Genomic DNA, 24,985 nt, shown 5'->3' on the forward strand with positions numbered 1-24,985 from the left:
GAAAGTGGATTGGTGGTTGCCAGGAGCTGGGGGAAAAGGGGTTGAAGAGTGCCACTTAATGGTTATGGGGTGTTATTTTGGGGTGATGAAAATATTTTAGAACTAGATAGTAGCACAACATTGTAAATGTTCTAAATGCCACTGAATTATAAACTTTAAAATGGTTGATTTTGTGTTTTGGCAATTCCACTTCAATTTTATATATCGCTCTGAGGAGAGGCAGACAGATCACTATATTCAAAAGTTAGGAGAAATGCTTTTCGCAGTGTGGTTATGTTCTCAATTTGATATACAATTAGGTCCATTTGTTTCTGTTTTGGGTTCACTTTTGGAGTTTGCTTTCTTTTCCTTTTTTATTTCATTTTATTTCTTGAATATAAAACAATCCATACATAAAATAAACTTAAGAAGCTCACTCCCATCTCTTCTACCCCAATCCCAACCAGCTCCCTTTGAGTGACTGTTTTCATCAGTTTCTATTCATTTTCCTATCTTTCTTTTTGCAAAAATAAACATAAAAAGATATATTCTTATTTCTCCTTGTCTAACACAAAAAGTAAGGTACTGTATACATTGTTCTATGCTTTGTTTTTTCCACTTAAAATTATAAGAAATAATAACATTTTATCAAATATTATAAATAGTTTTTCCAAGCATTGTTCTTTGCCTTTCATTTCTATACCTGGCTTTTTTTAAAAAAAAATACAGGAATATAAAATTTATATGTGGCCGATTTCATCCTCCTTCAATGGTTTCTTGTCCCTGGTGTGTCCATTTCCTTTTAGCTTTTATGATGTGTCTCTTTACATTTATGGATTTAATTGACCCCTGGCGCTTGTTTCTAGGGGCAGAGGAAGTCCCACTTTGTTCAGTTTCCAAACTGGTCGCCATTGTGAAGGGTCAGTCCTTTGCTGACTGCTTGCAGATGCCACCTTTACTGTAGAATAAATTCTTTAGAGGGCTTGGGTCTCTTTCTGGACTCTGTTCTAGTCCATTGATCTGTCAATTCATGTTGTTATATAGTCATGCGCTGCATAATGATGTTTCGGTCAATGATGGGCTGCACAGACGACGGTGGCCCCATAAGATCAGTACCACAGAGCCGAGGTGTGCAGTGGGCTGTACCATCTAGGTTTGTGTAAGCGCACTCTATGGTGTTCGCACAATGACGAAATCGCCTGACGACACATTTCTCAGAACGCATCCCTGGTCGGAAAGCCACATGTGACTGTAGTTGTTGCCCGCTCTCCCGTATAATCTCTAAATTCCTCCCAGGACAATAGAATCAGGATGCTGGATGCACTTACTGAGGATCTAGTTCAAGGTAAATCGTGTTCCCAAGCCATCCAGATGGGGTGTTCAGGAGACACCTTCTGTTCGGGCACTATTTTCTTTTTTTTTAAAGATTTTATTTTTCCTTTTTCTCCCCAAAGCCCATGTACATAGTTGTGTATTTTTAGTTGTGGGTCCTTCTAGTTGTGGCATGTGGGACCCCGCCTCAGCATGGCCTGATGAGTGGGGCCATGTCCACGCCCAGGATCCAAACCGGCGAAACCCTGGGCCACCGAAGCAGAGCACGTGAACTTAACCACTCGGCGGCTACGGGGCTGGGCCCTCGGGCACTATTTTCAGTGCTGAAGAGACAAAGATAAGGCAAGTTCCGCAAGCCTGTCAAGGATGACTGCTATGGGGTTGAAGCCAAGTTTCAGAAGTTGAATACAATTTTCTGGATGGAGAAGGGGAAAGGGCATTGGGAACAGCATGAGGCAAACCAAGAAGGCTTCAGAGGGTGTGGTTCAGGACCAAGTCCCTGAGGCTGGGGGTGGGGGGGGGGGTTGGGTGCTAGGGAGCGATGGAAGGTTTTATAGTGGCAGAGTGGCCTGGTGGATCTGGTTGGTAAGATGCGTCCAGGGCTGGGAAGCAGCTGCTTAGAGGGACAGTGAAGGCCTATCTGAGAGGTGCCCATTTTCCCAGAGTCCCTCTGGGCTCTTAGATTCAGAGCCAAGGGCAACTCTGGTGTGTCTTCAGGCCTCTCCCTCCCCTCCTGCTCCTTCCCTGCCCCTGGGATGGGTTGCACAGCATCTCTACCCTATGCCCTGAGGTCCTCCTCCCCTCAATCCTCCACCCCAGGGCCTCCTTGTACTTCCAGAAACATCTAGGCCTAATTGAAATGATGCACCCACTTCTGCGGACTTTGCCCTCAGCTCACACCTCCTTCTCCCTCCTTGGCAGCGGCCTTGGCATGTGTCCTGGGGCAGGATCATCCCAGTAGGTGGCGGGGGGACACGTAACTCCAGCCGTCAAGGTGCTGGGGAGCAGGCGGGAGGACCGGTCTGACCCCAGAGCATCTCCGTGGAGAGCGAGTGCAGAGAAAAGGCTGGCCTCAGGCCTCTGCAGGGGAGTGCACAGCAGAGGCGGGGGCTCCCGGGCCCGGATCCCATCAGTTGTTGCGAGACCACAGAGGGCCTGGGCAGGGCGGAGGGGGCTGCTGGCACTCTGCCTGGACTCGGGGGCCCCCTGTGACTCACTGTCCCACCACTGGCTTCCCAACACGCCAGCTCAGTAGAGAAATCCGCCTGCTCCCTCCCACCCAGCCGCCCCAGGAGAATGGCACTTTCTGTCGGGGAGGCTGAGTCCGTGTTTCCCCTCACCCTTCTGTCTGTGGAGTCTGGGATCATACAAACCCAGTTCCACTCCGGGCTATGTCCTGCCTGCTCTGTGACCTTGGCCAGGTGAGCCCTTCACGCCTCTGAGTCTCTTTCATTCCTGTAAAATGAGGGGACCGTTTGACCTCCCTGGGACGTAGCCCGCCTTCCGTGCACAGTCACGAGGACGTCCCCTTTTCCCTTCATCTCAGCAGAGGTGAGGCCCCCCGTGCTGCTCGAAGGATTGGGGTGGGAGCCCGAGGGTCTGCAGAGAGCTCACCAGACAGTCAACCAAGAAACGCCCCCATTTCTGTCTCCCCGGCACCCCCTGCCCAGGTGAAGCACATCTCACACCCACCCACACCCTTCCTTTGGGTCAGCAGGCAACGGGGGATCCGAGATGGGGACTGGAAACCCAGAGTGACCCTGGGCAAATCTTGTCCCCACTCGGCCTGTTTGCTCATCTCTAGGGACAATGTTAGACCCAGTTGAAGGTCCTTCAGGGCCCCAACTCCAGGGTTCTTTTTTTAAAAAACAGTTTTATTCATCTGTAATTCACATACCATACATTTCAGCCATGTAAAGTACAATTTAGTGGGTTTTAGTTTATTCACAGATATGTGCAACCATCACTACAGTCAATTTTAGAACATTTTCAACATCTCAAAAAGAAACCTGGTACCATTAGCTCTCACCTTCCTACCTCCCCCACCCCCTCCCCACAGCTCTAGACAACCACTAATCTTTGTGTCTCATGGATTTCCCTATTTGGACTTTCATATGCATGGAGTCATGGAAGATGTGACATTTTGTGTCTGGCTTCATTTGTTTAGCATCGTGTTTTCAAGGTTCATCCATGTTGTGACATGTGTCAGTATTTCATGCTTTTTCATGGCTGAGTAATATTCCATTGAATGGATATACCACATCTTATTGATCCCTTCATCATTGATGCACACTTGGGTTGTTTTTGCTTTTTGGCTCCTGTGAATAATATTGCATGAACATTTCATGTACAAGTTTTTTTATGGACATAAGTTTTCAATTCTCTTGGGTTTATGCCTATGTAGGAGTGGAATTGTTGTGTCGTAGGGTAACTATGTTTAACTCTTCGATGCACTGCCCGACTGTGTTCCTCAGTGGCTGCACCATTTTACATGAAGGTCCAGTTCAACTTCTCCATGCTCAGTTCTCTGTTAGAATTTCTGGGGTTAAAAAAAGAAAAAGAAAAAAGGAGCAGCCCCCTGACCAACCCTGCAGCCTAATGGATTGTTCAGGCCCTCTTTGTCCCTCATTTTTTTTAAGATTGGCCCTGAGCTAACAGCTGTTGCCAATCTTCCTCTTTTTTTTTTCTCCCCCAACCCCCCCGCCCCCCCCCACCGTACCTAGTAGTATATTCTAGTTGTAGGTCCGTCTGGCTCCTCTATATGGGAGGCCGTCACAGCATGGCTTGAGAGTGGTGCTAGGTCTGTGCCCAGAATCCGAACCGGCGAACCCCAGGCTCCCAAAGCAGAGCACACGGACTTAACCACTCGGCCCCCTCTTTGTCCCTTCTTACACTTCCAGTTCCACCTCTGGGCCTCGCTGTGTGCCAGCTCCTCCTCCAGGAGACGATCGGAGGGAAGAGACGATGAGGATCCCAGAAAGTTCCACGTCCATCCGTTTAATCCTTGCCAGAGTCCACCAGGCGGGAACTATTATCATTACGGCTATCGTTTGGATAAGAAACTTGGGGCTCTGAGAGGTGACAAGACTCACTGGACCCAGGAAGTCTGACTCCAGGGTCTGTGCTCACAATCACTAGTCTACACTGCTGGTGCCTCATGTCCCTGAGCTGGTGGGAGCTGAGAGCCGCTCTGCCGTCTGGCATTCATGGGTAGAAGGTTCCTGTTCTGCTCAGAGAACCTGGGAGTGGAGGTTCCACGTTGGGATCCCCATCACGGGGGAGAAAAGAGACAAGGAGGGGCTTGCTGCCAGCAGCCCCGCTCCCTGCCCCATGTCCCTCTCCTCGGTTGGCACCCACGTCAGTTCATGTTCTTCAAGCCATCTGGCTGATTAGCTACGGCCACGTCCCTGGGAGCATCAAAATGAGCTGCTGACCCACACAGCAGCACCCCTTCGTCCCTGGGCTCCCCTGCCTGCCTCCCCCCGGAGGTCTGTCCGCAGCCGGAGGGTCTGGGAGGAAGGAGACAGCTGGGCCCAGCCACGCTCCCAGCTGCCCCCAAGGGAGGGCCGCGTATCTTGCTGCTGGCGGGGTCCCGCGCTCAGGTAGGGTCCGCCCGGGCTCTTCAGATACCTGTCTGGGTCCTGGGAGCCCTTCTTCTTTTTAATAGCTTCTTTGAGGTCTACCTTGCGTCCCATAAAATTCACTCGTTTCAAGGGTACACTTTTATGACTTTTTTTTTTAACATTTTAAAAAAAAATTTTTCTCTCTTCTCCCCAAAGGCCCCCAGTACATAGTTGTGTATTCTAGTTGTAGGTCCTCTGGTTGTGGCATGTGGGACACCGCCTCAGCATAGCCTGACGAGCAGTGCTATGTCCATGCCCAGGATCCGAACTGGCGAAACCCTGGGCCGTTGAAGCGGAGCACGCGAACTTAACCACTCGGCCACGGGGCGGCCCCGACAATGTTATGACTTTTCATAAATTCACAGAGTTGTGCAACCACCACCACAATCTAATTTTACAACATTTTCATCCCCCCGGAAAGAAACCTGGTGTCCGTGTGCCTCATTGCTCTGCCTACCCCAGTTCCAGGCAACTGCAAATCCGTTTTACATATCTTTCTATAGATTTACCTTTTCTGGACATTTTGTATAAATGGAATCATAAAATATGTGGTCTTTTGTGACTGGCTTCTTTCACTTAGCATGTTTTCAAGGTTCGTCCTTGTAGCCTGTATCAGAGGTCATTCCTTTTTATGGCTGAATAATATTCCATTGTGCGGATAGACCACGTTTTGTTTATCCATTCATCAGTTGATAGGCATTGGGTTGCTTCCACTTTTTGGCTGTTGTGAATAATGCTGCTATGAACATTCACGCACAAGTCTTTGTGTGGACATTCGTTTCCATTTCTCTTGGGTATATACCCAGGCGTGGAATTGCTGGGTCATATGGCACCTCTCTGTTACACTTTTTGAAGGATTGCCAAACTGTTTTCCAGAGCGGCTGCTCTCTTCTGCATGAGCATTCCAGTTCCTCCTGCATCCTCACCAACATTGTTATTGTCTGTCTTTTTGATTCCAGCCATCCTAATGGGTGTGGTGTGGCATCTCATTGCAGCTTTGATTTGCATTTCCCTGGTGGCTAATGATGCTGAACGTCTTTTCGTGTGCTTGTGGGCCATATGTATATCTGTTTTGGAGAAATGTCTATTCAAATATTTTGCTCATTGGGTTATTTGTCTTCTCCTACTGAGTCGTAAGAGTTCTTTATATATTCTGGATACAAGTCCCAGGAGGGTGTCTACTATCTTGGTTTCCAGTCCAAGCCCAGGCTGGAGGCTGGTGAGACCCCACAATGGCTCTCTGCGTGGACCACCAAGTTAACTCCATCTGGAGCCAGAGGTCCATGCTGGCTTGGCGACGGCGCCTGGGGGCCTCTGGGCCCCAGCTGGCCTGGGATTACAGTCAGGGTGGAGGGGGCTGGAGAGACAAACAGGGCTGGGTCTGTCCTTCTGACACCTGCCTGGGACGGGCACATCCCCACCTCTGGGCCCCTCTCCTCACCCTGCTCCCTTCCAGGGAGGGGGGTCTCTGGAGCCTTGGCCGTGTCTACCTCAGACACCTCCAAGCCTGACCTTGACCTGGCTCTCACCAGAGGGTGTCACAGGGGCCTTTGGGGTTCATGCCCAACTACAGAGCCTTAAGCTGGGAGCCGTCAGCTCTCCAGGCCTCCTGTCCTCCGCCCTCCTCTGCCCCGCCCCCCAAGCTTTAAGAGCTGCTGCTTTAAAGATCCCAGAGGCAACTAGACCCTGAGGACAAGGGGGTGTGTCTGTCCCCTGAGGGCTGTGCTCCCCCCTTCCTGCTTTGGGCCTGAGTCCTGTGAACGTGTGACCCTTTGCTGGAGAAAATCCCCCAGCAAGTGGGGCTTCCCAGGGCCTGGCTTGGCGCTGGCCCCTGTTGTGAGTTGGCTCAGAGGCTCCCTGAGCAGGAGGCACGGTCCTTTCCTAAAGCGACGGAGTCAGAAACCCCGGGCTCACATCCCCTCCCTGCCCCTCAGTTACTCTCTGCACCTCAGTTTCGTCTTCTGCAAAACGGGGCTTGGTCCGTCTCACAGCGCTGGCTGTGCTCACTGCATTAGGGAGTCCGGCTGGCTAAGGGGCGACAGAGAAGGCGGCTCCCCTTCATTACCTAACGGCTCCTTGTCCTCGAGACCCAAGGGCGTCGCCTCCTCCAGGAGGGGCGAGGGAGCTCCCTTCTCGATTTCTGCAGCCCCGTGTGTGGCCCAGGTGCCAGCCCTGGTCACACCATCTGCCCGTGTCTGTCTGTCTGTCTCCCTTGGCTGATCCAAAGCTCCAGGGGGCATAGAAGTGCCACCTTCTCCTCTGTGTCCCCAGCTGTTTGTCGGGCCAGGCTGGGAGCCGGTGAGCCAACAATCCCTCCTCCCACGGTGGTCCTGGGTTCCAGGATCCAGAAGGCTGGGCCTGGGTGGGATGAAGCCTTGTCTTAGGTGACAAGCGACAGGGCCGGGCTAGGCTAGCGGGGCCAGCAGGGGAGGCCTGGCGCACTGGCCCCTGGCTCTGCCGTTCCTGTTGGTGTGGGGCGTGGCACACGAGTGTGCTGGATTTTCTTAGAACAAGGCCGGCCACTGCCAGTTGCTGGTGCTTGCTGTTCCTCTGGGGCCTGCGACCTCTCACCGTCCTGGCTTGTCACTAGTGAGTATTTCTCACCCAGCCCTCGATGCCCTTCTTGGCCAAACTAGATTCCCCGTGGCGTTGCACCACTCTGTGGGGTTTGCAAAAAGGAACAGAATCTGGTGGGAAGGGAACCAGGACAGGGTGTGTGCGTCCTAGGCCTGGCTGTCCCTCTCTGAGACCTCAGGTGGGTGGCCCAGCCCCCTATGCTTGGCCGAAACCCAACAGGTGTCACTGTAGCCTCAGGCTCTGTGTGTTTCCTGACCCGTAAAGTTTAGGTTAAACGCATTTTAATCACTAGCAGTCAGAAGTTCGACCCCCCATATCCAACAGTAGCAAGATAAGGGATGTGCAAATATTTTAAAAGAGTCGTTAGTGGCTAAGGCTGTCCCCCCAGCGTGGGTTCAAATCCAGCCTTGGACAGCTACCAAGTGACTCTCTGAGCCTCACTTTCTCACCTGCCCTGGCTTTCTCGTGAACATACAAAGATGGGGTGTACTTAGAGCGTGCTGGGTGTGGTGCCAGCTTCACGAGGGGTCAATAAATGAGAGAACCCGCCGGGCTAGGCGAGGCCTCGCTCTCTGAGCCCCCTGCTCCGCTCACTTTGTGTGCTGGCCACAGCCTGGGGCTGCCTTCCCCCACGATGTGAGGTGACAGCGCCAAGCGAGGGGGCCACCTGCTTCTTGCTCAAATCCTGGAGAGGGGCTGGGCGAGAGTCTCTTCCCACAGTTAGGTAAGGAGAGTCCCAAGTAGGGTTGCCAGATGAAATACAAGACACCCAGCTATTCAGATAAAAAGGGAGTAAATCTTTCTTTGTAAATGTCCAAATGTTACAGGGAACATACTTACCCTAAAAAAATTACATGTAGTTGATCTGAGATTCAAATTTCACGGGGCGTCTGTATTTTCATTGGCTGAGTCTAGGCCGGATTGCCCCCCGCCCCCACCCGGGGGCAGCTGACCTAGGCCTGGGCCACTGTGGGCAGCGCTGGGATCAGTTTAAGCCTGTGGGCGTTCACCCCGGGGCTGGGGATGGGTGTGGGGGCCATCTCCCCCAACCACCAGCTGAAGGGGCCGTGGGGGCCGTCACCCCAGTTCCCCACATTTGGGAAGGCGCGGGTTGCTGTGTGTCCTTCTCTGCCCACCCAGAGAGGCTTTGCCTGGGACCAACAGTCTGCAGATCCTGACGATGGTTGAATCTCAGTCCCTCCCGTTCCTATGTCAGCAGGAGCCTTGCCCATTTCACAGAGGGGGAGACTGAGGCAGGGAGCCGGGGTCGGGGGGGAGGTGGCCAGCCACATGGATGCCGTGGTGTGCTGTCCAACAGCGAGGAGCTGAGCGGCATCAGTCGGCATCTCTTAACCGGGTGGCGTCTGAGATTTTTCCAGGCTGAATGGTGCTCTTCGAGCCCGTCAACTGTGAGAGTGTGAACACCCCCACGCTTTTGTCTAGGAATGCCCAGGGTCACATGGTGACTTAGCCACAGGATGCGGCTCAAACCCGGAGCTCCTGGCTTCCAACCCGGTGGGGTTCTTTCTACCCACCAGCCCGCTGCCAGCTGGACTTGGGTTTCAGCCTCTTCCTGGGGGAGACGTAGGGGTGCTCAGCATTGCAATGCCCCGTCTTGTGCCTGCTGCACTCAGGGTGGAAGGAATGTGCTGGAACTCCTGCCCCCTTGTTTGAACGCCTGGGAAGGGGGCTTCCCAAGTCTGGAGATTGAAGAGGGAGGAACTGAGACCTTCTTCTCAGAAGTTCAATGGAATGGGTATGATTCACTTGTACTCCTGGTGAAGGATATGATGGTTTTAAGTGGTACGCGGGTGAGCCATATTTTTATAGTTATTTATTTACCATAAAGCTGTCGGGGGAGAAGTATAAGTAGCCTGTCAGACTCTGATTTCACCAGGTAGTGATAGAATATTTCCATTTCAAATGAATAATGAGTGGTTTTCTTTTTTGAAGTGGTCCTATTACGAAGGGTATTAGGTAAGTGATGGTGGAGATGACAATCACATATATGGCAGATGTCAAGGGGCTGGAGAGCCAGTGATGAGTTTGGCAAATGTGGCCTCGGTGGAAGCAGCTGGAAGCAGCAGCCTCCGCCCTGGGCTTCCCGCAGTGCCTGCAGCCAAGCTCTGCTGACGGGGTTGGAAAGAGTGACTCCCAGGTGGCCTGCCTTGGAGGTCAGCTGGACCATGAGCCAGGCCCCGTGCCTGCCACTCAGCCACACCCACCCAGCCAGGCCAGCAGCTCCCGTGGCCCCCGGGCCTTGACCCCTGTGGCTCTCATGGGGGTCAGGGGCCTGAGCTCCCCATCTCCTCTGGGTCCCCCACTCCTTGCGTTGGCCTCAGCCATGTGTGGAATGTTCCCTTGTCCTCTTGGCAGGACTTGGGGGCGAGAGGTGTGAGCTGTCACCCATTTCACAGACGACCCCTGGCCAGGGGTGTGTGCAAAGCAGCGAGCAGTCCAGCCTGTGGGGCCGGGGGCCCCGGCTCCACCACCCATGTGTTGAGTCTCTAAGGCCTTGTGCAGGTTAAACAAGATACAATAGAAAGACACTTCCAGCAGGCCTGGCATACAGTAGGTGCCAGATAAGTGCATATTTTTGCTCTTACTATAGTTTGGCCTCTGGACTCCCACCCCGTGGGTCTTCCTTCTCTCTCCATTCACACGGATTTTGGGAGCATCTCTGGACATGAGGCAGCAGGCTTTGGGCGTGTATGAGAGCCTGGTACTGTCCAGGGGGGACAGGCAGGTGACAGGTCGGCCTTTCCACCACCCTCAGCTCCTCCCTCCCTCTGGCCTGTGCTGAGCCTGGGGGTGCGGAATGCGGTGTCTAGGAGATGAAGCCGGACAGAGACCCCAGGGGTCAAGCACCGTCTTCAAGGAGGATCAGCCCTGGCCGGGGGAGGCGTTGCCCTTGTCAGCGCTTCACTTTGAGGCTCTGAGGACCCGTTCTTGGGGTCAGGTTCCCGGGGAGAGACCAGAGGAAGGAGGAGGCTCCCCGTGGCTCTCTGGGCAGTGTGGAGACCTGGCCTGCCATCCCCTGGCAGCCACACAGTGGACTCTCCATCATGGGAGCCTCTTCTTGGTGACAGACACACCCTTGACCCCTTCCCGTGTCAGGCACATGGCCAAGGGGTGCAGATGTGTGCACTGCTGAATGGGATCCAGTTTTAGAGGCGCTGTGATGGAACTGACACTGGGTACATAGGGGCTAATTCTACCAGGGGAAGGAGGTGGGGAGGGGTCAGGGAAATTTGGGGGGGAAATGTCTGCAAAGGAGTTAATCTTGGGACAAAGCAGAGAAGCTGTTCCAGGCAGAAGGAGCAGCCTGTGCAAAGGCCCTGGGGTATGAAAGAGCCCATGATGTCAGCCCGATTGGGTGGCTTGATGGGCTGCTATTGCTTTACAGATGGGGTGAGGTTGGGGTCAACTCAGAGACGGGCCGGCTGCCTTTCAGGAGCCCTAGGCGCTGTGTATCTCCCAGCTTCTGACTGAAGTCTGGAAATCCTTGGTTTCTGCAGAAAGTGTCTGGAGCCCAGCCAGAAGGGCAGCCCCCCCTGGGTCTAGGGACAAAGGTCGTGTCCCCAGAGACTGGCCCCTGCGAGCAGCGCCATCCATGTGCCAGGCCTTGCAGCTCCACAGCCTGTGCCCTGTGCGTGTGAATCAGCATATCCCACGGGACCCCCTCTGGGGCCGTCCTGGCGGGGCCACACCGAGCTGCTCCTGGGCCCGCGGCTGGGGCTGTGGCGTGGGGGCTCCTGGGGGCCAGCTGGTGCTTTCCTCCCCAGAGGGCAGACGGGGAGCCCGGTCTTGAGCCTTCCCTGCTGTGTGCCTTTGGGTGTGAGACCCTTGGCCTCACTGAGCCTCAGGCTCCTCGTCTGATAAATGAGGACAACGCCGCCTGCCTCCTGAGTCTGTGACGGGTATTGAACGAGGCAGTGTTTGCCCGGAGCCCACGGAGTGGCCCTCGGACCCAGCAGCTGCCTGTGGGGCCCCTGCCTCAGCCCCACACTCAGCCTCCGCCGAGGGACTGGCCTGGAAACCGGGGCACCACGTGGGGCCATTGAGGTGGCTCCTGGCCAGGCCTGGGGCGCCCTCGTGGGACGCAGGGCTGCCGAGGAGGCACGTATTTCAGACGCAGCACTGCCTTCCCTCGAAGACATATTTTCTTTCGGCTGTGAATAATTTCTGAAATCTGAATGTCCTCTGACTAGTGTGCTGTTTAATGGCCTTGGCAAAACATGTGTTTATGGTCACCCACTGCTGGCCAGGTGCTCCGGGGGCCCCGGGAGGCGGCAGGCAAGGGGACAGGTGAAGCCCTGGCTGTGTGGACGTCCACAGGGGATGGGGAGAAAGGAGCACATCAACAAGAGACTGTTGGAGCCACGCGCTCCAGAAGGAAAGAAAATAAGGCGGCGGGATAGAGGGCACCTGGGGTTGGGTCTTGGGGAGACCTGCCCTGGAGAGTTCTCACAGGAAGGCTTCTCCAAGGAGGTGAAAGACAGGGTCTAAAGACAAGCATCCTCGGCTCAGGGAACCACCTGGGCAAAGGCCCTGAGGTTTAAAACAGCCTGTGATGTTGGCCTGATTGGGTGGTTTGAAGCTGATGAAGGCGTCACTTTACAAAGGAATAAGGTTGGGGTGTGCTGAAAGGGGTGTAACTCCCCCTGACACACCTCACCAGCTCAAGCTGTGGCAAGGCCTGCTGGGAAAACATTCCAGGCAGAGGGGACAGTACGTGCAAAGGTCCTGAGGCAGGAGGGAGCTTGACATATTGAGGAGCTGAAAGAAGGTCAGTGAGGCTTTTGTGGAGTGAAATGAGGGAGGAGGTAAAATTCAGAGAGGTTTCCAGCAGCCACATCATATTGGACCTGTAGGCCTTGAGGATTAATTGGGATTTGAACCAGGATATATATATATATATATCTTGCTAGGTGCTGTTATCAGATCAGCAGTGGCTTAGAATAGAGGAAAGTTAATTCAATCCCCATGTGCTGCATGCTTTTTTTTTTTTTTGGTGAGGAAGATTTGCTCTGAGCTAAGAGCTGTTGCCAATCTTCTTCTTTTTTTGATTGAGGAAGATTGTCCCTGAGCTAACCTCTGTGTCACTCTTCCTCTACTTTCTATGTAGGTGGCCACCGCAGCATGGCTTGATGAGTGGTGTAGGTCTGCACCCAGGATCCAAACCCAGGCCGCCAAAGTGGAATGCACCGGACTTCACCACTATGCCACTAGGCCAGGCCCCCTATGTGCTGCATGCTTTTAGTAGAGGCCCTCTGGGGGCCGGAGGGAACTGAGCTCCCTCACCCTGGGGATCCCAGGATGCTTTTCTAGGAGGCGAGGGTCCGAGGGTGAGGGATGCTAGAGGAAGCTGGAAACTTCCCTGGCTGTGTCCAGGGAGTTGCTGCTACTTCAAGATTCCTGGAGAGGAGGAGAAAGGGAAGAGGGGCCTGGAGAGGGGGCCGGGGACCAGGCCACCAGGGCTCCACTTCATCTGAGGCCAAGGGGCAAAGCCAGCCACAGAGAACCTTGTGTGGTTCGTACAGCACCTAGATTTCTATTGTTTTGTTGGAATTGCAATATTTAGAAATCAGGATTAAAAACAATCCAGCTTTCTGACTTACTCGAACAATGGAAAACTCTGGCAGCCCTGGACCCACAGTCCTGCATGACGAACACGAGTTGGAGCTGAGTGACAGCTGCCCAGTGTCAGGGGCCTGTGGTCTCCCGTTGTTCACAGTCTCCACCACTCCCTATTGTCTCCCTCCAGCCTCCTTCACTCCTTGGTCCCCAGCCTGGTCCCCAAGGGCATGTGAGTTTATGGTTCCTGCTGGGGGCCATGGGGAACCATGTTAGGATGGACCATTGAGGCTGGAGTGGGAGCTTAGAGGGGACAAGCGGTTCCAGGAGCCCAGGGTGTTGTGGTCACTCCTTCCCCGGATGCGGACAAGTCTTGACCCCACGCAGTGGGCGCGGGATGGAAGGATGGCACCCAGCAGCCACCAGCCCAGACTGATGACATTCGTGCGTTTGTGTCCTTTTCCCAGGCCGTGCCCGTCCCCTGCCCATCATGCCCTTCCAGCTGGCCTTTCATCCCGCAGCGAACCTCTGTGTGTCCGGCTCAGAGTCTCCATAAACCGCACCATGGAGCTGGCCCGAAGGTTGTCATCAGCAGTAATTGCAGGCTTTCGACCCCACCCCGGGGACCCCCTTGCGCGGGGAGCCTTCGTTCTTGGACGCATGGGTGGTAGACAGGCCTCTGCGCCGTCCCCAGGGCATCACTATCCTTGTGTCACCCTGCTTCCTTTGTCGTGAGCCATGGACCAAGGCTCTGGGTGACTCGGCACCCGGTGCTCACAGTGTCTGTGAAACCAGAGCTCCAGAGATCCCGGGATGTGATTCCAGTCCCGCGTCTGCCCCAGCTTCACTGAGGAGGGGGCCCCAGGAGGAAGTGGAGCAGCGGGGGTTCGGCCATGTGCGTGGGACTCACGTGCTTGTTCCCGCGGGCCTCATGGCTGGAGACATCACTTCTACTTGCTTCTGGCTGCTCCTCTCTCCTGTTCTTGGGCGTGTGGCTTTCTTTTCTTCTTTGTGAGGAAGTGCTCTGGGAGGGAAGGAAAGTCACGGAGGGCTGTGGCATGCCGTGGGCACGGGCCACTTCTCAAAGCCACCTGGGCGGCAGGCCTGGCTAGCCCATCTTACAGAGGGGGAAACTGAGGCTGAGCTGCACAATGATGAGCAAGGGGGGCATTGCTTCCGAGCTTGGCAGCCAGGAGACCTCCCCTCTGCCATGAAGGCCCTGCTGCTGTCCCCTTGCTTTTCTGTGACATGTGACGTTGAGAAGGCCATGCACTGTGGTGGGCCGGGCTGGGGGCCCCCTCCCCGTTCCGCTCCCCCCCCCCCGCCCTCCAGCTTCCCTGGTCGTGGCCTGGACTGGGGGCTGGGGCCTAGGCCAGCCAGGCTCTTCCAGTCCCCATCTTTCCAGCTGGTGGCAGGTCTTCAAGTGGAAGCGAGAGACATTCTCTACCCTGTATTTCCCTCCCAACAAGCGCTTCATTGTGAACACGCTTTAAAACTTAAACCCATCATCACAATGACATTACCAGGGGCCTTGAACTCAGTGCTCTGCGGGCAGGTTTCCATCACAGTTTCCCAACCTAATGCCTGTGTGACCTTGGGCAAGTTACTCAACCTCTCTGTGCCTTAGTGTCTCCTCTGGCAAATGGGGGTGGTAACAGGGCCATAGACGGAAGGAGTTAACGCGCATAGGGCAGGTTCTGGCCCTGAGACAGCTCTGTGCAGGGCTGTGGCCTCCTCACTTGACCTTCACAGCCACCCCTGCGAGACTTGTGTTGTCATTGCACCTATTTTCTAGATGCAGAAATGGAGGTTCAGAGCAAAAAGTGACTTCCCGCAAGGTCAAACCATCATTGAAAAATCTCTTGAGGTAATAATGCCATTGAAGGAATCAGGCAGGGTGGACTGGCACGGCCGCCCCCCAGGCACACTGAGGGGTCCCCCCTCCCCTCCAGTGACACGACCCCCGCCATGGCCTAAGTGCTGGCTCCTCCCCCCTCAGTCTCTGGGGCCACCCTGGGAAACTGCGCTGTAGATCTGACCTCCTTCTGAAAGTCTTCCCTGTTAGGAACCATCTCAGTCACCCACTCCACCCCCAGTTTCCAGAAAGTTCTCTCTGGCAGTTCAAAACAGCCCTGGACCCCTTTCGGCCCCTCCCTGCAGATGGCCTGATAGACGTGTGACCTGGCATGGCTGGATTCCACCCCGGTGGCGAAGTGTTATTTCCTTTAATGCACACATATACACACACAGCTGTCTGGAAGAATTCCTGGGCCCAGCACGGAGCGTGAGTCAGCGTTCGCGGGGCACGCCTGCCCGCAGGGGTCTGGGCCGGCGCGCACTGCCCCCAACCCCCCACCTCTGCCTCCCCGACTATCAGCATTTTTCATTTTACATCTTTCTTACGGAAAATTTCAAAAACACACAGAAGTCGAGAGGACCAGACACGGATTCCAGCATCCCCAGCCCTCGGCTTCATCCCCGGCAACGTCTGGCAATCTCGTTTTATCACCTCCTGTGGGCTCCCTCTCTGGCTTTTTCCCCATTTGGCTGGAGGATTTGAAAGCAAATTGTAGACATCACGCCACGCACGCATGTTGTTTTTTCAAAAACTTAATTTTGAAATAATTAGAGAGTCGCAGGGAATTGCGAAGACAGGACAGCGTGGTCCAGGGTACCCCTCACCCAGTTTCCCCCAGGGGTTACGCCTCACATACCTATGCGACAATATCAGAACCCCGAACTGACATAGGTAGAGAGGGTGTGTGTGTGTGTGTATAGTTCCATGGCATCTCGTCACACGTGTGGCTTTAGTTCACCACCACCACAAAGATCTCCCCACGTCCCACCCGCCACCCTGTCCCCGTGACAGCCGCTAATACTGTCTCCATCTCTATAACGTTGTCACTGGAGAACGTTGTGAAAATGGAATCACATAGCATGTGACCTTTGAAACTGGCTCTTTTTCCATGTAGCATAAAGCCCTGAGATTCATCCCAGTTGTTTCGTGTATCAGCACGTCATTCCTTTTTATGGCTGGGTAGTAATCCACCATGCGAATGGATCTCAGTCTGCTTAACCGTTCACCTCCTGAGGGGCTGTGTCCAGTTTGGGGCTGTTGTGAATAAAGCTGCGACAGGCTTTTGTGTGGATATAAGTTTTCGTTTCTCTGGGATCAATGCCCACCCAGGAGTGGCCCTGTATAAATGTCTCAGTTTACGGTTAGTGTTTAAGAAACGGACAGTCTCTTTTCCGGAGTGGCTGTACAGGCTTGGGGCCTGGGAAAGAAGCATCTGTGAGCCGGAGCCCAGGGAGGCTGGCCCTGGGTGCTCGGCCTGTGTCAGTTGCACACTTCCTGTGTACCAGGTGCTGTGCTAGGCTCCTTTCCCACAGAGGCTGTTTAGTCCCTGCTTTCCAGAAAACTAAAGCTCAGAGAGCTCACCAACTTGCCTGGGGCAACAGCTGGCAAGTGGGGACATCAGAATTCAAATCCAGCCCCAGGCGGGTCCAATGCCTGTGTGGTTGATACCCTCCCTTGTGGGGGGGCAGGAATTAGTGCTGAATGTCTTGGGGGCAGGGGACAGAGCAGGGGAGTTGGGGAAGAAGAACCTGGTGGGGGGAGCACAGCCCCAGCCCCAGGGGCCTGGCCTCTCTCTCCTTGCCTGGCTGCCCCAGCTCCTGCCTCCTGACCTTTGCAACAGATGGAGCTGTTGATCTGTGGCTAGCTGGGTCCCCTCGGCCCCCATGGGTGGCCCAGCATTCCCTGGCACCTCGGTCACCGCTGCGGGGAACTCGCCCTGCTCCCCCTGGCCCCGTCTGCCCCCTGGCACCTCTAGTCCTCCCCGTCAGCCTGAGAAGCTGTGGGTAATGCACAGAAAATCTGCTCTTGGCTGCTCATCCTTCCCCGCGGAAAGCTCTGTGCCCCCACCCTCTGTGCGGTGCTTTGGTGTCAGGAAGATGCTGTTGGCGGCGAGGATGGCCATACCTACTGTTCACCGGGCACTGGGCTGGGGCTTGGATATATGGCTTCACGGGATCGGCGTGACCACCACCGCTTTAGAGAGTTGCATTCAGAGGCGAGCCCAACTCACAAGTGGCAGAGCCGGGATGCCGTCTGACCCAAACCGGGGCCTCCCCCGGCTGAGCCAGGTAGAAGGGTCTCGCCAGCTCTGGAGCCTTGTCTTGCCCAGGAGGGGGCAGCCTGGGGCTCTGAGATATCTCGACTTGGCACAGGTCGACCATCTGGTCCTCGGTGGTCCAGGTGGCCCTGGAGGAGCCCCAGGGATGAAGCCTCTGCCTGGCCTAAGGTTCCAGACTAGCCCTTCTCCTAACCCTAACCTCACAGCTTACCATTCTAGCTGTGTGAGCCCAGGTAGGTGACTTGGGCTCTCTGAGCATCCTTCTCTCCTCCGTGTGGGGGAATCAGTCTTTCCCCTCCTGGGGGGCGCCTAGCCATCAACAGATTCGTAACCTGAAAAACACCCAGTGGGCAGAAGGAGGACGAGTGGACTGGCAGTTGAGGCCCCAGCCCTGGCCCTGATCCCAGCACTCGGTGTGACCTGGGCAAGTCACTGTAGCTCGGGACCTCTGTTTCCACGTAGCATAGATGGCTATTACGACAGGATTGCTGAGTTGACTCATGTGACAGGGCTTTGTGAGCCATGAGACAGCATGTAAACATGGAGCTTTTCTGTTCTGTCAGACCATAGGTTTGGAGCTCTGTATTTTTATTTCTGAGCCTGCTTCTCTTTTGTGGCTCTGATTTTGTTGTTGTTGGGTGTAGGTATTTTTTGGTTTTGTTTTGTTTTCTGGTGAGGAAGAATGGCCCTGAGCTAACATCTGTTGCCAATCTTCCTCTTTTTGCTTGAGGAAGATGGTCCCTGAGCCACCATCTGTGCCCATCTTGCTCTATTTTATGTATGTGGGACACCTCCACAGCGTGGCTTGATGATCAGTGTGTAGGTCCACGCCTGGGATCCGAAACTGCAAACCCCGGGTGGCCAAAGCCAAGTGCGTGAACTTAACCACTACGCCACCATGCTGGCCCCACCGATTTTTTTTTTTAAAGTTGAGTAGGGCAAGTATGTTTCTGATCAAATTACATTGTATCTGTGTCCTGGGGGAGTGGGGCACAGAATCTCCTCCGTGTGCTTGGTTTGGTTCAGTGGCATTTCCTGAGCCCACTGTGTGCCACGCTCTGCACTGGGGACAGAGAGGGAGCCAGGCATGTTCTCTGTCCTTGAGGGGCCCACAACCCACTGGGGAGTCAGGAGTGAACAGACGAGCACGAGCCAGGGTGGTCTGCATGGTGCTGTTGGGGGAACCTGGCCCAGGTTAGAGGGTGGAGGGCCCATCAGAGACTTCCCTGAGACCCAGAAGCCCAAGGTGAGTTGTAAGAGATACCGTGGGAGTCAGGCAGGCAAATAAGGGGAGAAGGGTGTTCCAGGCCAAAGGAACAGCCCCGGCGAAGGCCTGGAGGTATGTAGTACTCATACAGCCCTCCGCTTTCTCTCTGTGCCCAGGAGAATGATTGCCCAAACCACGCTCCACAGCAGTCTCCCTGCTGGATGCTGAGGTTTACCTTAAGCCTGGGCTGTTTCTATCATGCCCAGTTTGCACCTCGGGTCTGCAAAGTATCCTTCTCTATCCTTAAAGATTTACAACGTCATCTATCCATCCATCTGTCTGTCCATCCGTTTTCACCTATTCATCATTCATCGTCCATCTATCCATTTATTTGTCCATCTGTTCAACTATCTGTCCATTCATCCATCATTTATCCATTCATCCATCTAGTCATCCACCCATGTATCCATTGTCTGTTTGTCCATCCATTCATAATTCATTCACCCATCTATTCATCCATTCATCTGTCCGTCTGTTCATTCATCATCCATCCATCCATCAATTTATCCATCCACCCATCCACCCATTTATTTACCCATCCATTCATCCATCTACTCATTCATCCATGCATCCATCTGTCTGTCTGTTCATCCATTCATCCCTGTATTCATTTATTCATTCATCCAGCCTTGTATCCATCAGCCTGTCTGTTCGTCCATCTATCCATTCATTTATTCATCATGCAGCCATCCATCTCTTTGTCCATCCCTCCGTTATCCATCCATGCATCTGTCTGTCTGTCCATCTTCCTACCTAGCCAGCCAGCCAGCTGTACAGCCAACAAGTATTTATTGAGTGCTGCTGATGAGCCAGGCCCTGCTGGTAACAGCTGTCCCCGGGGAGGCACAGGGCAGGTGATGAGCAGACGTGGGCTGAGGTTTGCTTCCCTCCCTGCTGGGGCCCTGCCCGAGATGGGCACAGACTTGCCCTGGAGTCCTTCCCTCTGCTGGGCTGCCTGGTCTTGTCAGGAGGGAGGCGGCTCTCGCTTCTCGGCTTGGGAAACTGTCCCTGACAATCTGCTCTTGAGAGTGTCACCTCCCCAGACAGAGGGTGAGGAAATCCACGCAGACCACAGATGCCTCCCGCCTGCCCCTGCTCAGAGCACCACCCCTCGCTACCTTTCTAGGGATGTGAACCCTGGGCACGCTTAGTCACTGCTGATGATGCCTTCGGCTCTGTCTCCCCACTCCAGGCCTTTGGGTTCCAGACAGAACTCCAAATGTTCACGCTGCCCACTGAGCCCCTTCCTGGCTGGTCCCAGCACCTCCCACGGGCGGTGCCTGGGAAAGCCAGATGGCTAACCTCTCTATGGATCCCTGCTTAGGTCCGGAACCCGAGGTCCATCACCTGGGCTCCTGTCCACCCACTTGGAGATCTGAAAAATTGGAGTCTAATCTTAAAGTAGGGCCATTTCACATGGAAGTGTGGACATGTGTCTTCTCCTGACAACAGGAGGATAGGCCAGCACTACGTCCACATGCCAGCCTGTTAGGGGTTGGGCTGGGATCCAGCAGGACTGCCCTTTCAGACAGAGGGTGGACTCCCCAGCATCCTGCTTCGTGAGGAGTAAAGTGTGGAGAGAGGCGGGACTCAGATGGTAAAGGTCAAGCGAGAAGGGACTGTGCTGCCTCCCACGGGGGTTCTTGGCTCCCCAGTGAGCCTGGCTGTGACACGTCAGAGCTGGCCTGGGACCCAGCGCACTGGGCTTTATTTCAGCTGGCAGGCCTGACCGTTCCTCACGGGAGGGGTGGGCTTCCTGTTAGGGAGTGAGCTCCCTGCCCCTCAGCCCAGGAAGAAACCCATCCTGGCCAGCGAGCAGGGCCTGGGGAAGGGAAGCCTCAGAGCCGGGGGAGAAGGGACCTTCTGAGGCTCTGGGGTGTCGTGGGCCTGGATCTTGGGGGGCGGGAGATGGGAAGTGTGTACAGGTGGGCGTCAGAGGCTCTGAAGATGGGCCTGGGGGCTGTGCAGAGAGCAGCATCTGTGACTGGTGGAGGCAGAGCCCCCAGCCCTGGGCACACGTGGTGAAGCCTGACCCGGGCAGCTTGGATGAAGTTTTGACACTGGTGGGATCCCCGCAAAGTCACTATAATTTGGATATGTAATGGAAACCTGATTCTTCCTTATCACAGGCCTTGTCTTTGGGATATGATTTATGTGATGAATGCTCATTGTGTACCCACTTTGGGGGTTCCACAGAGAAATTGAACCACCGTTCTTGCCTCGGGGAAAACACAGCCTGGGGCATCAGGAAGGCTTCCTGGAGGAGGTGATGCCTCGGTGGGAGTTGTGAAGGATGAAGTGAGCATTTAGCCTGGCGAAGCCCAAAGGAGAAAGGGGCCAGGCAAAGGGAACAGAAATCACAAAGGGAGAAGGCACTGAGGACAGATGGTTTCCAGCCTGTTGGGGACAGGGGGACTGAGGCAAATTGGCACTGGGGCTGAGGCTGGAGGGAGGGGGGCCAGTGCCATAAGTGCTCACTGGAGGCTGGATCCAAGTGGCCTTGTGGGAAGGCCCAGGAAGTTGGAGTTAGAAACTTACCTGTTGGTAACAGAGAGCAATGAAAGGGATTTTAGTAAGGGAGGGGGTACCTTCAGCCCAGGGTGAGAATAGAGGGGCCCGGGTCACTATCGCAATAGCACGTGGTGGCCATGGGTAGTGAGGAGGGGTGAGATGTGGGGGAAGTTTAGAAGGGGCCCTAGGGACCAATGGCCAGTGGTAGACAAAGGAGGAGGTGTCCCCTATGAGAGCTGGGGAAGCAGAACTGGGACCCCAGCAATAGTGTCCTTGCAGATAGTTCACTGGAAGCCCCTCCCCCAAACACCCTAAGGAGAGGTCTTGAGGGCACTAGGGTTACAAGGGTACACGATATAGTGGGATGGGGGAGAGTTTACGATCTGAAGGATGAAGATGTGCTGGGCACATGTCTGGGGAGAGTGAGGGCATCTGTGGCAGATGGCACAGCATGTACTAAGGCCCTGTGGCAGCAGAGGCAAGAGAGGAGAAGGGGCTGAAAGGTGGCCTGCATGACTGGACAGGGAATGAGGTATGAGATGAGGTTGGAGGGTGCAGGAGTCAGACAACAGGGATGCTGGGGAACCAATGAAATGCTTTCAGTGGTGACATCATCCAATATGTCTACAGTGGTCCCTGAGCTGCAGGAGGCGACATTTGTAGGTCAGTGCAGAAGCTGGAGCATGTGTCCAGGTGAGAGGTGAACTCATATGACCTTTATAACCAGAAAAAATATTAAACTGCATATACACCAGATGTATTAGTTTCCTTGGGGGCCTTAACAAATTGCCACAGAGTGGCTTAAAGCAACAGAAACTGATTCGCTAAGAGCTCTGGAGGCTAGAAGGCTGAAATCAAGGTGTTGGCAGGGCCATGCTCCCTCTGAAGACTCTAGGGAAGAAATCCTTCCTGGCCTCTTCCAGCTTCTGGTATTTTCTGGGCATCCTTGATGTTCCTAGATTTGTGGCCGCATGTCTCCAATCTCTGCCTCCATCATTACATGGTCTTCTTCCCTGTGTGTCTCCGTGTCTCGTCTTATAAGGAGCTCAGTCATTGGATCAGGCCCCACCCTAATCCAGCATGACCTCATCTTTACTGATTGCATCAGTAAAGACCCTCTTTCCCCAGATAAGACCACATTCACAGGTACCTGGCATTAGGACTTCAACCTACCACATTCTGTTTCTTGAAATGAATGCTCATGACGCAGGAGTTTTCACTCTGAAAATTCATTGAGCTATACCTTGATGATCCATGCACTTTTCTGCACATGCTGTATTTCAATTAGCATATTAGCATACACGCACGTGCTGACAACAGAGGCTGACGGCCGCTGTACGGTGATGTTAACAGAGGCATCCCCCTCAGTGGTGGGTCTAGATTCATTTTCTCCCCATGCGTTCCAAATTTCCGGTCATAGGCGCGCATTCACTTTATCGAATAATAATAAATCCACGCATATCATAAAAGAACAGCTGGGTTGGAACCCTCACCCACCAATCCTTCTCTGTCCCCAAAGCTTTTGTAACAGGAGGTGGGAGTCTGAATGGGAATTTGGCCTGCCCTGAGAATCCTTCCAAATAAATAGATTTAGTGCCATTACCTACCTCCCTGAAACGTCCTGCTAATGACTTGTGGCCCCGATGATCCCCACAGACTTTCTGCGGAGCGTGGGGCTTGGCAGTTCCCTCACTGGTCCTCTTCCGGAGGACAGAGGAGCAGTGTAATAATAGAACTGACCTCATGGGTGGCTGGGAGGCGTAACTGGGAGGATGCACGTGAAACCCTTTGCACGGGGCCCTGGCACAGGGGAGGGCTGCCACGAATACCCTCCTGATTAGAAAATGCCCCGAGTACGTGGCAGGCGCCTCACTGTCCTAGTTTAATGGTTCAGCTAGTCGGGGAAAGTCTAGTAAGTGATACCTCGCCCCCTTGCACGTGGTCATCCCTGGGGGACAGACAGGGGTGGCGGGGGCTTCCCTTCCCCGGCATGTTTTCCCATTTTGCTCCTTTTGAACCCTTCTTGGCGTTCCTCCCCCGCTGTTCTCCTCACCTGTTGCGGCTGGGTGCTGTTTCATGCTGTGCGTTTCAGGCCACGTGCTGCCACGGCGGTTCAGCCATCACAGGAAGATTTAGAGGGAGCAGGTGGGGGTGAGACGGTGAGAGGATGGATGGAAGGGCGAGAGGAGGCAGCCGAGGGGGAGGGGTTCTCAGCACGCTCCAGGCCACGCCCCTGCCCTGGCCACGCCCCGGGGGCGGTGCTTCGCCGGGTCTGGGCTCCCACCGGCGCCCCAGGGTTTGGAATCCCAGCTGCGTCGGAACCTGGTCTCCTTTGGTAATATCCGTCCAAATTACAAATGCAGGAACCCTGTGACCCAGCGAGGCTGCTGCCCCACAATAATCCTACAGATAAACTGGGGCTTGCGGGACGCTCCTTATATACAAGGTTATCCTTTGCAACTTGTAAAAGCGAAAGATTGAAAACAACCTAAACGCCCATCAGTAAGGGGCTGAGTAGACCAACTGGCGCACTCCATGTAGCGGAATACTGTGCTGTGCAGCTGTAAAGAGCAGCGAGGGACATGTCCAAGCTTTATTAGGCGAGGAGAGCCAGGTTCAAACAGCATATAGAATATACCTCTTTGCAGAAAAGGGAAGGGATAAATATATATTTTTATTAGCTTATATTTGCGTAAAGAATCTGGCTACCCACTGAGTGACTAAATGTTACTTGAGGTGGGGGTGAAACTTAGTGATTGGGGCACACTAAGAGGGGAAGGGACACAGACTTATTTATTGCCTTTTTTCTTTTTTTGGACCCATGTGAACTTACTTCTTTTCAAAATTGCAAGTTAAACAGAAATGTAGCATCTTTAAAACAGTGTGTTTTAAAGCAGCAGCTTGGGCTCAAGGGTCACACTGAGCCTCGCTTCAGCCTCTCATAGCGGTGTGACCTTGGGCGAGTTACTCAACCTTTCTGTTTCAGTTCCTCTATTGATGAAATGGGGGTAATATCACTTCCAACCTTGAGCTGTTGGGAGGATTCAGGGAGCTCAACTGTGCTCAGTGCCTGGCAGGCAGTAGGCAGGTGACAAGAGTGAGTTGGTAGGGGCGGGGGGCTTCCTGAAAGCAGTTTGGAACGGGCACAGGATGTGAACCCCGGAACCGCCGTGAGCCATCTCTGTCTGGTGTCTGTGTCTTCCCTCTGCCTCAGGGGCCCTGGCCTGATGGGAGCCACTTGTTAAGCAAGCGACAGTAAGGTCCCCTCCTCCTCTCCCTCCTCTTGCTCCTGGGGAGGCCTCATAGGCTTGATCCAGAGTGTGGCTGGGCTGGGAGCCAGGGCAGGGGTTGCATTAAAGCAGGTGGGCGTCACTTAGCTTGTTGGGGCTGTAGATGAGGACGCAGAATGGCGAGTCCCACTTGGAGCTGGCTCTGGCCTCTGGCCCTGCCTGACCCTTTGGCTCCACTTCCTGGAACCCCTAAGAAGGAGGAGCCCAGGGTGTAGGTCTGCAGGGCACCCCACAACTGCCCCCCACCCTCATGCTGCACTGATGACACCAGCAGAGAGAGCACCCATGCCAAAAGTCAAGCAGTGAACACACAGCATGCCTGACCACAGCACTTGGCTCAGAGGCCATCTCACTTTCTGCCCAGTGATGGCTTTTTCCAGAAGGTTCTACCCACCATGACTTTGGGGGCTGGTTTCACTGAATAAACAGCCCTTGTGCCTCACTTTGTTGAAATGGGGGCAGGAGCCCGTGAGGACAAGGCGAGGCGGGCGGTCACTTTGGAGGGAACAGGGACAGAGGGACCTGTGACCTTGTTTGTGTGTCTGCCTTCACCCGGTGGAGACATTCCTGAAATAGGAGCCAGTATAACTCGGTCATTTGATTGCTCTGTAAAATAAGGCGGACTTGGGTAGGCGTAGGACACAACTCCAGGCTCAGGTGTGTTGGAATTCGAGTTTTGTGTAAATCCATTTA

General features: G+C 54.2%; 1 protein-coding gene and 1 long non-coding RNA gene across 4 annotated transcripts in view; one reads left to right on the plus strand and one right to left on the minus strand.

The window, feature by feature from the left end:
* The window catches only part of PARN (poly(A)-specific ribonuclease), a 242,520-nt gene that overhangs the window by 181,358 nt on the left and 36,177 nt on the right, over nucleotides 1-24,985 (plus strand). The window lies entirely within an intron of this gene.
* Nucleotides 13,038-23,237, minus strand: LOC138917011 (uncharacterized). The gene is made up of 2 exons (XR_011424333.1): nucleotides 23,056-23,237; nucleotides 13,038-14,112 (listed from the first exon to the last, which is right to left on the minus strand). It is a non-coding gene; the product is annotated as an uncharacterized lncRNA (long non-coding RNA).

Source organism: Equus caballus, chromosome 13 (genome assembly GCF_041296265.1).
Source record: "Equus caballus isolate H_3958 breed thoroughbred chromosome 13, TB-T2T, whole genome shotgun sequence".
In the NCBI taxonomy this organism is placed as follows: Eukaryota; Metazoa; Chordata; class Mammalia; order Perissodactyla; family Equidae; genus Equus; species Equus caballus.